The sequence below is a fragment of the Notechis scutatus genome, chromosome 2 (assembly GCF_049901735.1).
Source record: "Notechis scutatus isolate UNSWTSFEM ecotype Mainland chromosome 2, rNotScu1.2, whole genome shotgun sequence".
NCBI classification, from domain to species: Eukaryota; Metazoa; Chordata; class Lepidosauria; order Squamata; family Elapidae; genus Notechis; species Notechis scutatus.
In genome coordinates this window covers 247,074,831-247,089,445 of record NC_142010.1, presented here as the reverse complement: position 1 = coordinate 247,089,445, position 14,615 = coordinate 247,074,831, and the positions used below count along the sequence as shown (strand labels likewise).

Here is a 14,615-nt window from a genome sequence, read left to right as displayed (position 1 = left end):
CCTGATTTTTCTCTTTTTTTGAGAATCTGTCTAATTCCATCCAAACACAATTTTCTCAGTTTTGCCTTTCCTCAGGACCTGTCCTCACTCTTCCTTCATATATTCATACTGCAATTTGATCCTGGGTCATATAATCAAACTACCTCGACATAGCTCTTTCTCAACTGGCCACTTTGCATTCAAGCTAAACTTAAAGCATACTACCTACTGGTATACTTCTATAGTCCATATGGTCTATACCAGTGGTGGGATTCAATTTTTTTTACTACCAGTTCTGTGGGCGTGGCTTGGTGGGCATGGCATGGCTTGGTGGGCGTGGCAGGGGAAGGATACTGCAAAATCCTATTCCCTCCCCAGCCCACTAACCTGCTTTCCAGCTCCATTCTCCTGTGCAAGGCAACAAAAGAAGAGCCCGCTGATCAGCTGGAACTCGGGAGGCAGAGAATAGATGGAGGTAGGACCAGTCAGAGTTGGTATTTGACGGTTCTCTGAACTACTCACACTTTCCACTACCAGTTCTCCAGAACTGGTCAGAACCTGCTGAATACCACCTCTGGTCTATACCAGTGATGATGAAACATCTGGGATTGGCATGTCAAAAATTTGGAAAATGACTAACTTGACTTGGCTGGCATATCACCAGCACTTCTCTATCTTGCCCCATTCTAGGCCACTAGAATAGTGGCACCGCCAAGGCTTGGGCCTTAACTTCAGCCCTTCAACTCCTATCATATGTCACTTTTCTCATTACCGGCAACCAAACTTCAACTCTATACTTGTGCAGAACATCCCATCATTCAAACTTGCTTTATGATGTGTGTTCACTAAATCAATAGGGTACATGTATAATAATCACAACACGCTAAAGCAAATCGCAACAATTGATCATGGTTTAGCCTGTGCAAAGTTGATGCACAGAGAGGTGCCAGGGCAAAAGAAAGAAGGAACATGTGCCAAAGGTCAGGGGTAAAGTGAATAAAAGGAGGCAGGTGGAAAAAAGACATACTGCGGTCAGAAGTCCGAGAACATTCTCTGCCTTTGTACAGGCCAATGGACAGCCAAGCAATTAAGTTAATGCTATATCATTTCTCCATTGAGACAAAAGAAGTTCTCATTTCCTGGAACTTTATTTCTTCTTCCCCTCCTATCCTGAACTTTATTTCTTCTTCCCCTCCTATCCTGTAAATTCTCTCCAATTCCTGGGAAGGACAACACTATATTTTGAAACCACTGCATTACTGACATACCCAATAAAGTTACATGGAAATTATTGTTTAGGGCAATTGATCCAGGCCTTCAAGACAAGAGTCAGTAAACATCACTGTCAAAGTTTAGGAGACGTTGCTGATTTTAAGCATAATTTAAGGGGAATGTATAGATTTGTGCTTTCAGGAATCTGTAAAAGACTAGGAAATCAATTTAGTTCCCGTAAATGACTCCCATGGTTTCAACTTAAAAGCTGCTTTCAACTAACTGGGTATTTCATGGCCATAATCTCCCATTCACAAAACATTATTGCATGTATGTTCTGTCTATTTAAAAACAAGAAAGTCTTTAAAAATCTGGAATATCAGTAGTATTCTGATTCACTGCCAGAGCAAGAGACAATTTAAACCATGGAGCTAATATTCTACACTGTTTTATTCTTGTTAAATGCTCCATTTGCACATATTACCGCTAAAGATGTTATCTCTATGATTTAGTGACTGACTGGCGTAGATAATATGGAGTTATGTTACAATTGACAGAACAAAGGAAAAAATCTGGAGAAATGAGAAAGGGATTATATTCATTTACAATTTACCTTAATCTGTAATGCAAGGTTTGGAGTTTGTTTTTACTTCATTGTGAACATCAAGCTTCTCGGGTTTAATTTAATTTAATTAACTATTTAGAGGTCACCTAACTCTACAACAATAAAGGACTATATTGTACTTCAAACTATAATTAAAACAAACCACAACTTAGTACAATATAGGAACTGTCCTCTCAATGATGGTTGCTATATCTGGGCCACAAAAATTCAAATGCATACTAAAGGGCAGCATAAGTTAAGAGTTGTCTGGGTGGATATGGCACACCTACAAAAGCAGAGTAGAAGTAAATGAAGCCTCTACTGAGATAATAGGGTGAATGTACTGGCTTGCCAGTTTAACACAGATGTCAACTATGATTCTTTGTTGTAAATCAGTAATCCATAAAAGTAGTGTTTGCCATGAAAGTAGTGTTTGCAGAAAGATGAAGGTTCATCCATACACAGTATCAACAACACAGTATCAACAGTAGAGACCTTTAAATTTCTAGGTTCTATCACAAAGGTCTTCAAACTTGGCAAATTTAAGACTTGTGGACTTCAACTCCCAGAATTCCTGAGCTAACATGACTGGAGGAGGAATTCTGGGAGTTGAAGTCCACAAGTCTTAAAGCTGTCAAGTTTGAAGCCCCACAAGACCTCAAATGGACACCTAACATCAAAAACATCATCAAAAAAGCACAACAAAGAATGTTCTTTCTGGTCAACTCAGAAAATTCAAGCTGCCCAAGGAGCTACTGATACAGTTCTACAGAGGAATTATTGAGTCTGTCATCTACATTTCTATAACTGTCTGGTTTGGATCTGCAACCCAACAGGACAGACACAGACTTCAGAGAGTATTTAGGACTGCAGGAAAAAAATTACTACTAACCTGCCTTCAATCGAGGACCTGTATACTGCAGGAGTCAAAAAAAGGGCTGTGAAAATATTTACCCCTCACATCCTGGACATAAACTGTTTCAACTCCTTCCCTCAAAATGACGCTATAGAGCACTGCACACCAGAACAACTAGACACAAGGACAGTTTTTCCCCAAACGCCATCACTCTGCTATACAAATAATTCCCTCAACACTGTCAAACTATTTACTAAGTCTATTATTAAGTGTTGTACCTCATGATTCTTAACTCTTGATGAATGTATCTTTTCTTTTATGTACACTGAGAGCATTTGCACCAAGACAAATTCCTTGTGTGTCCAATCACACTTGGCCAATAAAGAATTCCATTCTGTTCCGTTCCGTTCCATTCCATTCTTCACTAGGACCATAGGACAATTCCCATGCCTCTGCTTCTCTTTCAACTTCTCCTTGCCCCCTTCTTTCTCCCTTCTTAGAACCTAGACTATTATCTATCCAGATGTTTTGGACTTTGACTTCCAGAATTCCTATGCAGGATGGCATGAAAAGGCATAAAAAATGAATAGCTATGATAGAGACAGTGCTGTCCATCTCGCCAAGTGATCTTCAGTTCCTGCTGGAATAGGAAGAGAAGTGGAGAGGTACCACGACTTAGGAATGTGCAGCTTGCCATACTTTGGAAGTGAAGTGCATATAGTTATTGAACAAGAATCAGCATCATGAATTCTCCCGAGTTTCAGTTTCAATTATTTCATTTATAATGAGCCACGGTGGCACAGTGGTTAGAGTGCAGTACTGCAGGCTATTTCTGTTGACTGCCAACTGCCTGCAATTTGGCAGTTCAAATCTCACCAGGCTCAAGGTTGACTCAGCCTTCCATCCTTCTGAGGTTGGTAAAATGAGGACCCAGATTGTTGGGGGCAATATGCTGACTCTGTAAACCGCATAGAGAGGGCTGTAAAGCACTGTGAAGTGGTATATAAATCTAAGTGCTATTGCTATTTATGTATAGTTTGCTCCCAAGTTTCTCCAGTCAGCTTACAAAAATATAACCTCTGGAATCACTTAACAGCAAAAAAAATAGTTCCCTAAAATATATCAACATTGTACAGTACAATGTTTTGGTTTGTAGTTTTATCCTGTCAGATTATCTTAAATCATACACAGAGCTGGGACAGGGCATGAATAGCCAGTCTTATAGCAGTTGAAGGCATCAGTGTAAATTGGATACAGCTGTATCTGATTTGCCAGTGTGGCATGGATTTTTTTTCTGATGTCCTTGATCCATTCTAATCTTATTTTCGGATTTGCATTATAATTCTCAGGTGCTCGTTGTTTGATAACAGTGGGATCCTATTCCAATGATTTTTGACAATAATCAGCAACTTTGGAAGTTGGAGAAAAATTTATTTGTCCCTGTGGTCAAAGGATATATTTCAATACCACTAGGAAGAAAACATGTTCATCTTATCCCCAAGAGAATAGCTTTAAGGGCCAAAGCACATGCTTTGCAGAACATCAATCTTATTGTTTACTTCTGATTCAGTCAACAAATGTTTGCTTGAAGCTCACCTATCAAGAAACACCTGCAAAGAGCAGACCGACATTTCAAACCTGCTGTCATCAACTTCCCCTTAATGTGCTAATCTTCTAAGAGTCAGAAATCCAGCGTTGTTTTTAAGGATTTTGTTATCCGTATCACCTTGATACAATCACATGTACACCTAAAAGCCAAATTTTCTGCTACAAAAACATATGAAGAGTGGTTGCAGGAATTGGGTATGTCTAGTTTGATGAAAAGAAGGACTACAGGTGACATGGTAGCAGTGTTCCAATATCTCAGGAGCTGCCACAAAGAAGAGGGAGTCAAACTATTCTCCAAAGCACCTGAGGGCAGGACAAGAAGCAATGGGTGGAAACTAATCAAGGAGAAAAGCAACCTAGAACTAAGGAGAAATTTCCTGATAGAACAATTAATCAGTAGAACAACTTGTCTCCAGAAGTTGTGAATGCTCCAACACTGGAAGTTTTAAAAAAGATGTTGGATAACCATTTGTCTGAAGTGGTATAGGGTTTCCTGCCTAGGCAGGGGGTTGGACTAGAAGACCTCCAAGGTCCCTTCCAATTCTGTTATTCTAATTATTCAACCATAATTATGATTTAAATAAATTGTTGAATAAAATGCTTGAAGGAGCTATGGAAGTTGTTTTGGGAATCTGACTGTATATAATTTTATCCAGCATGTGAACTATGCAAAGAATTCCAGTTTGAGAGAAGCTGGCGGAAGACTGCCAAATTTCTGATCAGTTCAGATATTTGTTTCTTTCTACAGTCCAGCTGCATAATGCATACAAACATACCTTTTTTAAAAAAAAATCAGAAATGTACTTAAGAAAAAGCTCAAAACTATACTAGCAATTACAGTCAAGAAATACCTTTCTCCCCTTTGCTTTAATCAGAAACACCAGATAAAGAAATATTTTCAAACACACCTCTCAATTCGGTGACCTAGAATTCTCCTAAAAACAAGTTATTTAACTAAACTTGCCATTATCTTCAGCCAACATGGGACAATCAACAAATTGAGAAGACATAAGGATGAGGAACACCATTTTAGCTTTAAAAAGTCAATAAAAGTTTAGAAAACTTTGCCTGGGGTGTGCTGATAGGAGAGGACAAAGAGAAGTCATTCCAGATGTCTATCTGAAATTCAATAAACCAATCTGTGAGGCAATGGCCTCCCTCACTACTGATATTTCAACTGGATAAATGATTTATCTTCTTGAAAGAAGACTAAGTTCTATACATACCCTTCATATCAGTAACACTTTATAGTCAACCTTCACCTTATTCCCCAAAAAACTTATCAATCCTTTCAGAAGAGTTTCATTCAAAACAATACCAGTACAAGCCTGATATCATTATCCTTAGTTGTTTTCCCCCAGCTTCCATTTATGTAAGAGATAGTGTTCTGCTTCAACAAATCTATTGAGGGCATTCCCAAATTAACCCAACAGGATCTGCAACAGGAATTTCTGTTTTTATCCAAATACTGTACTCCATTTTGGAATGCTTTGTCTGTCTTGACTGTAAATGCCGTTTCTTTTGGACAATTGTACTGCTTTGCTCTGAAAGAGCAGGTTCACAGCGTGGGAGTGCTCTTTGATCTTCAGCTATGTGTGTGTGTGTGTGTGTGTGTGTTTGTCTCTCTGTTTATCCACTAGGAAATTCCTGGAAGCTTGAAACTCAAGACAAATAAGCCATCAATAGACATATAGAAATAAACACATGTACACACCATTCAAATGAGACAATAAAACAAGCTAAGAAACATACAAAAGAACAGAACACATCTGCAATATCCAACAACCTGATCAGCAGGGATTAACACTAGACAAACAAATCAAACAGAAAACAATACTCTAATCAAGAAACTACCATAGAGAAAACCACATCCCCACCAACACTGTCAGAGCAAGCTATGGTAGAACCCCCTTGCCCCAGTAAACTCCACACTCTCTAGCGCTGATATTACCGGTACCTAGCTGGGTATTGAAATATCCACAAGCAAACAACTAAGCTCAGAGAACACCAAGGACTTCACAGTAAAACCCTGAGGTACAGGTATTTTCTTCCACTGGATTGACATTTTAATTCAAATGTCTACAATCATTTGAGATTTCCCAACAATTGTTCTATCATGAAAGCATTGTTCTGACAATCCTAGTACAATCCATCATTTATTTGAAACTTTTCTTTTTAGTCTGATATTTCTATTCTCCACATTCCCATTCTGGATGTGCTGGACCAGGGGTCTCCAACCTTGGCCACTTTAAGCCTGGAAGACTTCAACTTCCAGAATTCCCCAGCCAGCTGGCTTGGGAATTCTGGGACTTGAAGTCGTCCAGGCTTAAAGTGGCCAAGGTTGGAGAACCCTGTGCTGGACAATAACCAATATGGTGAATTAGTGATATTGATTAGAAATAATAGAAGATGCAGTCAAGCATCTGGAAGATGCCACACCGGGAAGAATGCAAATGATAATGATAATGTTATCATCATATCATCATCATCAGAGCCAAGGTGGTGCAGTGGTTAGAATGCAATACTGCAGGCTACTTCTGCTGACTGCCGGCTGCCAGCAGTTTGACAGTTCGAATCTCATTGGCTCAAGGTTGACTCAGCCTTCCGTCCTTCTGAGGTTGGTAAAATGAGGACCCAGATTGTTGGGGGCAATATGCTGACTCTGTAAACTGCTTAGAGAGGGCTGTAAAGCGCTATGATGCGATATATAAGACTAAATCTATTGTTAATCATCCATTCAGTCATGTCTGACTCTTGGTGATTCTATCAGCCAGATTTCTCCACACCCTCTGATCTTGCACTACTTCTTTGAGATGTCCTATGCTCAAATGGGAGAATATGTGCAGATAGGTGTTCCCAAATGATAACTTTCAGGACAGTCATTGTGTACCCAGCAGATCCAAAAGTCATAACTGTGGAAGCAATAAGATATGACTCATTCTGCTACAAGCTAAATGAATTGCTATAGCCAAATGAATTGCTCTTTAAAGAGAACAATTTTTCTCCATTGTTGGTCTAGTTTCAACCTTGCCGTCTCTTAAGGTGATTTAACAGCTATACCCACACATTACTGTTTGATGATATACATACGGGAATTGCTATAGATTCCTTCTTGTTCTTATACTGTATTTTGCTATTCTCTAACTAGGCCAACATCTTTCAAAAGGGGTGTTGTAACCATTTCATCACACTGTTTTTAAACAGATTTACTAACACGATGGCAGAAAGGCAAAAAGTTAAGTAGCATTGAAAATGCAAAATAATAATTATGTAGTGTTATTTCCTTAATTCTGCATCTCTCTACAGTACTTCTGTGTATCTTTTGTAAGGTAGAGTTGTTCACAGTCAAATCTTCCACATATATCCTGGTTTAGAGTTATTTTAAAAAGCTAACAAAAAAACAGACAAGCCCAATGAAAAGTGTACATTGCCACTTGTGGTGGTGTAAGGGAACAAACTTTTCAAAACTCAATTACCTAATCTAAACTTTCAGTAAACCTAGTCTCTTATTTTAGGGGGTGAGAAAGAAACTTCAAAATGTATAAGATTTAGTCTTATTATAAATGATCAATAGCCAAGGGATCATAACATAAAACCAACCAATGAATATAAAAAACACAAAATAAAATGCCTCAGTGTGTGTGCGTATTAGATGTGTGCATGCATATATTCCAAATCCAGTGTCAGAAATGTAACCAAGGAGTGGTGGCTACCCTGGGGTTTGCAGACAAAGAGAAACCCAGCTGGGGCTTCAGTCATTAAAATAAGCTTGTTTGTGGGACTCAGAGAGGAACCTAAATCTTTGTTTAGATTTAGTAGACCTGGGCTGTGAGTGAGAATATAAGCAATGTGCATCTTTTTTTAAAAAAAGGATATTAAAGAAACTTTTGAAAAAATAAAACACTTCACATTTTAAAACAAAAAGGAAGTCAAGAAAAATAATAAAGGAAAAATGCTTCAGATCCTAACAGCGGGTTTAAGTACATTGATATCTTACCCTCTCTAAAATTACAACAAAATTTCATTTCCTACTTTCCATAGTCTACCTTTTCTAATCAGCAGTGCACTCTGATGCCAACAAAGACGTACAGAAAATTCTAACTCTGCTACATCTAACGGTGGTTCAGATTCCTGCAACCAAGATCTGGTCAGTGATATATTTACCATTAAGCAGACTAAGCACGTGCTTCGGGCACCCAGCCCAAAGGGGGGGAAATTGAGAATATGGCTTCGTTTGTACAGTATGTACAAAGGAGGGGGCCACCAAGATTTGTCAGTGCTTAGGGCACCAGCGAGCCTTAATCTGCCACTGGATCTGGTAGCAACTTGCCAACATGGCTCCCCCACCAAAAAGACCCCAACAACCCTGAGTCCCCCTGCAGATGCCACTCATCCCTCAGAGTAGCACATGTGTCCAAGCTCCAGACAACGGAACAGGTCTGTTCTCTCACACCTAGCTCTTTAAATGATGACTAATGTTGGACTTGGTGACCTCTTCTAAATGTTTGCCTTGGGGCCAAGACTGCTCTAGTTCCATCCTGCTAAAATCTATGGCTGCAGAGGCTATGTTAGATTTTGGAAATTAGACTTGCCAGGTGGTACGTGCCATTCAGCTCAGAATAACTCACTATCAAATAAGCATATAAAAGGACTCCAAATCTGGATCCATTTGTAGATAGATATCTTCGTTTTATATACATTCAGTACATTAATATACAATAACATGCGTACGTTATTGCAAATCTATTATTCGGTGCTTAACAAGGAAGTGATGGGAGGAAGTGGTACTTTTATTAAAATAGAGGTCCCTTTTAATAAGTTGAGCTATTTTTAAATGAGATGAATAATCACCTACTTGCTGCTTCCCACTGACTTTTGTCATTATTGAAAACTTGGCAACAGAGGAGGATAAAACACCCTTCCAGGGGGAAGCATTGCATTCAGTATTCACACCACTGCATTATTATGCCACTCCTCTACCAAATACTCCCAAAATATCACAGCACTGGCTTTGAAAGGAAAAATTCCCAGGCTACTCAAGACAAAAGTACTCATTATCCTGTTCCCCCTATCCTACAACTAAAGTTTTACCCACAGTCCCCAGAGGTTGTCCTTCACTACTGCAATTCACATAAACAAAAAGATACAATATAGCTGGCTTTTTGTGGTAAAATGTTTAAAATAAATCATGTGTGGTTAGAAAACATGTATGCTTGTTCCACAGTTTTCAATGCTTTCTTTTTCTTAAAACGGGCTACTATATCTTAATTTGGGTATCAGTGTTTTCTCTTCTCCCCCGCCCCTCAAGTTATTTTTAATCCAACTATCAACAGCAGCCAACTTTCTGTCTGCTAGAGGAAAAATATGTTATATAATGGGGCTGTAGCTCCAGGCTAAGGAGAATTAGCAGAGTGATTCTAGTAAAATAAATTGTACTTTCCAGTAATAGTAACCCCAATAAGAGGCAAACTTTGAGAATTAAAGAATTTTGAAAAAATAGAGAATTAGATAAGTGACTTCTTTTGAACAAGCTGCAATTCTAATATCATTTACTTTGGAAAAATATTCCTCCTGAATGTACTTTACATCAGAATTTCTCAACCTTAGCGACTGTAGGAAAAGTAGACTTCAACTCCCAAAATTCTCCAGCTAACATGCAGCCACATCTTAAAAGCTAAGGTTGAGAAATGTTGATTTATACTGCAATTTGTAGGATGTGATTGCACCAAAAGTAAGGCTACCAGATCTGGTCTGAAAAACAAATACAGAAAACCACTAGACAGTAGCAGAAAGATGTAGAAAACATTTATTTTGTGGTTGTTTGCTCAAAACCATGGTTTTCTAACCCCAGCAGTTTGGTTCCCATGAACACTAATTTTGCTTGGGCTAGCTTGGCCCAATCCCTTGCAGTTTATTTCAAAATGATGGGTTAAGAAAAGGATGGATTAGCAAGTTATTTAAACCAGATTCATTTTTGATCCAGTATATTGGTCTTTTTCACTACTTCCAGCATTAAGAAAAGAAAATTCACCACCTGCTATTATCAAGAGCTGAAATATGGAATTCTACTATACCAGTTTTTAAACATAACTTAAGCATGTGTGTCCATGCTTATTGTCAACACATCTGTTCTCAATTCTTCCATCTTGCACTAATAAGTTGCTTCTGTCCCACAATCCCAAGCAAGATCAACAATGCTGCTAAAGACTTTGGTCCTTAAGCCATTTCCCAAAGCAATCAACTCAAAACTTGGTCCACTGGATGGGTTCCACAGAGTGCTTCTGAAACAAAACCTTAGCCATTCATAGTTATACTGACCCCTTGTGCAACTTAAATCCATGTTTAATTTATGGTGTATATGTGTGTTAAAAAAAAATAAAGAGGGAAACACATCAGTGTAATGTAAACACATTAGGTTAAGAGTAATCACATTAAGCCACTACAAAAATCAAGTGCTCCAGTAGGTTAGGTACATAGTGAAGACTTTTTTTAGACAGGTATTTCACCTTTGAGAGTTACTGTGGTGTACAGCGGTTAAGGCACCAGGCTATTAAAAGGGAGGCCATGAGTTCTAATCCTACCTTGGGCACAAAGAAACCTTAGGCCAATCCCTTTTTCCCCTCCAATTTTAGGAAGGATGCAATGGCAAATCTCTTCTGAAATCTTGGCAAGGAAACTGCAAAGACTTAATCCAGGTAGTCAACCAGAAGTCAATACTGATTTAAAGGCATACATACAAAATAACCTTTAATAATATCAGAGGGCTTCTCTGTAAAAAATATATAGCTTTTTTTTTTTTTTGCAATGTTTGAACTCCAAATAAAATGCAAACGGGCAATTATTTTGCGACTTTTATGGGGGACCAGTTTTCAAGGGATGTGTTAGCCCTTCAAACAGAGTCCAGACAAGAAGCTCTAACCATATTTATATGTTGTGGAGGGGGGACGGGAAAGAGATGGTAGCCTGTAAACAGAACAGAGAGTACAAGAGTACTTTGTGAAGCCGCATAGTCACACTGGGATAGATAAGGACCATGGAAACAACTCATGATACATAACATAGAAATAAGGCAATGGTACAGAGTGCCCTGCTTGGCTAGAAAAACTTCAAGATCCCTACTGTAATAAGATTACATTAACAGAATCTTGCAAGACAAAGTACAGGTAGTACTTGACTTATCACATTTGAACCCCTTCTTTCCCACCTCCACACTCTTATGGAACTTCTGAACCTCTTTGAAAAGGATTCCCATATTAGGGCCAAGACAGCATACGCCTTGGCCTGCTGAACTGAATCCTTTGACAAAGTCATTGTTACAGTTTCTGTTCCAATTACATTGTTTTGTCTTCACTGCTCTTCACTGGAAAGAACAAATGTTAATATTAACTGAAAAGGGTATCTGAATCACAGGGCTGTCAAGGCTGCCCATTTCACCGTGGATTAAGTTTCACCGGGCAGAGAACCAAATTCAGCATTTCTCAAACGAAGCTAGTACGCTCCAGATGTATTGGCCATTTATTCCCAGATGAAATCCAACACATCCAAAGAACACCAGGATAGATGAAACAGGAAATTTAAAATCCAGTTGGAGCAAATCACTAGGGTTAGGCTTATTAGAGGGGAAAAACAAATGACACACACACACCCCAACACCAGGCCATTCTGCAGTCGGTACAAATTGTAAGTTCAATACACTTTACCTCCTTAGTACTAAAAGTATTATTTGCACTGTACAGATTAGTAAGAGAGTTACAAGGTTCACGGAAAGGTTGCTGGAAGGAAAGAGAATATGGAATTCATAAAAAATGTTTTGCTGTGTATTGCTCTGCAAATGACACAGAGTAGTTTTGTACAAAAAGAATTGTTAGTAGAAGCTTAACAATAGTGTAGAGGCCATGAGAGGAATGAGTAAAAGCTGCAGGACTTACTAACATTCCAATTCTTCTTCTTGTAATTAATTTTCTATTAAATACATTTCTTAGTGCTTAATAAACATCGTGTTGTCTGGGAATTTAATTTGCTTAACAATACAAATTACATTCTTAATCTCCACCACTTTTTTCCAACCATTGGTCAAATAAATTCCATGTTTGATAATATTCTACATCCTGTTTCTGTTTAATTTTCAATGTCATTCCAATTCTACAGAGTGCAAGAGAATATTAAAAATGCCAGCATGATATACATTATAGAAATCAATAGATTAAATGGGAAAATGATTTAAAAACAAAATCAAGAGCTATTCTTTAAAATAACTGCCTTTTTTAATTTGATTTGTCAATTGCTTACAAGATAATAGGTATAAGTATATACATAGTTATGAATACATGAAATGGGTACATATAAGAAAAATAAAAGAAACAATAGGACAGGGACGGTAGGCACGTTGGTGCACTTATGCACGCCCCCTACAGACCTCTTAGGAAAGGGGTGAGGTCAATAGTAGAAAGTCTAAGGTTAAAGTTTTTGGGGTTTGGGGAAGAAACTACAGAGTCAGGTAGAGTATTCCAGACATTGACCACTCTGTTGCTGAAGTCGTATTTCCTGCAATCAAGTTTGGTGCGGTTAACCTTGAGTTTGTATCTATTGTGTGCTCTTGTGTTGTTATGGTTGAAGCTGAAGTATTCATTGACAGGTAGGACATTGCAATGTATGATTTTATATACCATACTTAGATCAGACCGAAGACGGTGTAATTCAAGGTTTTCTAGGTCTAGAATTTCAAGTCTGGTGGCATAAGGTATTCTACAACGAGTAGAGGAGTGGAGAATTCTTCTTGTGAAATATTTCTGGACTTTCTCAACTGTGCTAATATCAGATATGTAATGTGGGTTCCAGACTGATGAGCTGTATTCAAGTATTGGTCTAGCAAATGTTTTGTATGCTCTGGTTAGTAGTGTGATATTACCAGAGAAAAAGCTACAGAGGATTAGGTTAACAACTCTTAATGCCTTTTTGGTCTATACTGTATGCTTTTATAAATTACCAGGCATAGAAAAGTAGTGTTATAGATGCTGTGTAATTCACCAAATAAGTGTTCTTAAGATTTATACCTAGAGGATGACTAAGCAGTGGCACATGCTTTACAAAAGCTCTCAGGTTTAATCATCTGCGTCAGATTCTACCAGTTAATGTGAAAAATACTGAACTAAATAGATGAGTGGCTTGGTCCAAAATAGTTTGCTACATATGGTGGAACTGCTAAGGAACATATGGATATCTTAACAAGTCTGCAAGCAACCATTAAACGTGCGAGAGAACACAGAATTTCCTGTAAAATTAAAATCAAAACAAAGCTGAGGAAATGTATATTTAAAAGTCCCAGCATGTTTAAAGAAAGGATCCAAACAGAGATTTTTCTCTTGAAAAATCAATAAGAAACATCAGCCAATGCTATTGGAACTTTAGGGTAATGAGGACACCAGGCACGATTAAAGGAAAGGGTGCAGCATGCGGAATAGATTTTTCCAGCTTTAATTTTTATTTCTAGATGCCTGTTAATTTTCTGCTTTGTCCATCCCTCACCAGTGCCTCATAACATTTTAGATCTGAATTTATTCCACCTTTCTGCTATATTTTACAATTATTAGATATTGATACCAATGTGCTTTAAAAAGGAAAGTGTTAACCCTTTCCACCTACTGCTGTCAAGAAGACCATATGGACATCCCATGATGTTATTAAGAGTCAAGTTTAACATTGAGACAACCTACATTTAAGATAATTCCTACGAGTTCTATAACATCTCTACTGCGTTAGTCTTTGCTGAGAATTACGATGGTGTTTGCAGATATTTTCAATCTTGTATTTGGAGACAGAAGTGAGAAGACAACTAAAAGTATATCAATGCAGATGAAGTTATATAAAGCATTATTCTAAAAAAAAAAAGAGGTGAAAATCAATAGTATTTTGGGGATGGAAATCTTCCCAGGATGCCATATTTTTAATTTCCCTGTTATTTCAGAAAAAATGAACAAGAAAAAATGTAACTATTATCTTAATATATTTCAAGATATTGAAAAGAATTATATTGAATAGGATTCAGATAAGATTTACCAGTAATCTTATGTGACATAATCCACTGCTCTGCATATGGAAATCTGACTTAAACAAGCTTGTTAAAGAATCAGAATCCTAAATCTCTCTAGCAAGCAAACAAGAAAGTCATATAAAATTTTCAACATGATTTTAATAAAAATGTCTTCAGATGATTATAGAAGGACCCTTTCCACCTATATAGCGTGGCTATGAGGCATTTAACTTCAAACATTAATTTGGGAGAGTAGAATACAGTATCGTCCAATCAATTCTAAGCAATTGCTTATTTTCTGAGAAGAAAATTTGATTTTTTTTAAA

At 37.8% G+C, this 14,615-nt stretch overlaps 1 protein-coding gene and 1 long non-coding RNA gene across 5 annotated transcripts in view; one reads left to right on the top strand and one right to left on the bottom strand.

Moving 5' to 3' along the window:
• LIFR (LIF receptor subunit alpha) overlaps positions 1-14,615 on the bottom strand; it is a 112,834-nt gene that overhangs the window by 86,824 nt on the left and 11,395 nt on the right. The window lies entirely within an intron of this gene.
• The window catches only part of LOC148132588 (uncharacterized), a 41,001-nt gene continuing 38,196 nt past the window's right edge, over positions 11,811-14,615 (top strand). The window contains exon 1 of the long non-coding RNA XR_015748258.1: positions 11,811-11,930. This is a non-coding gene — a long non-coding RNA (uncharacterized LOC148132588). The remainder of the gene's footprint in view (positions 11,931-14,615) is intronic.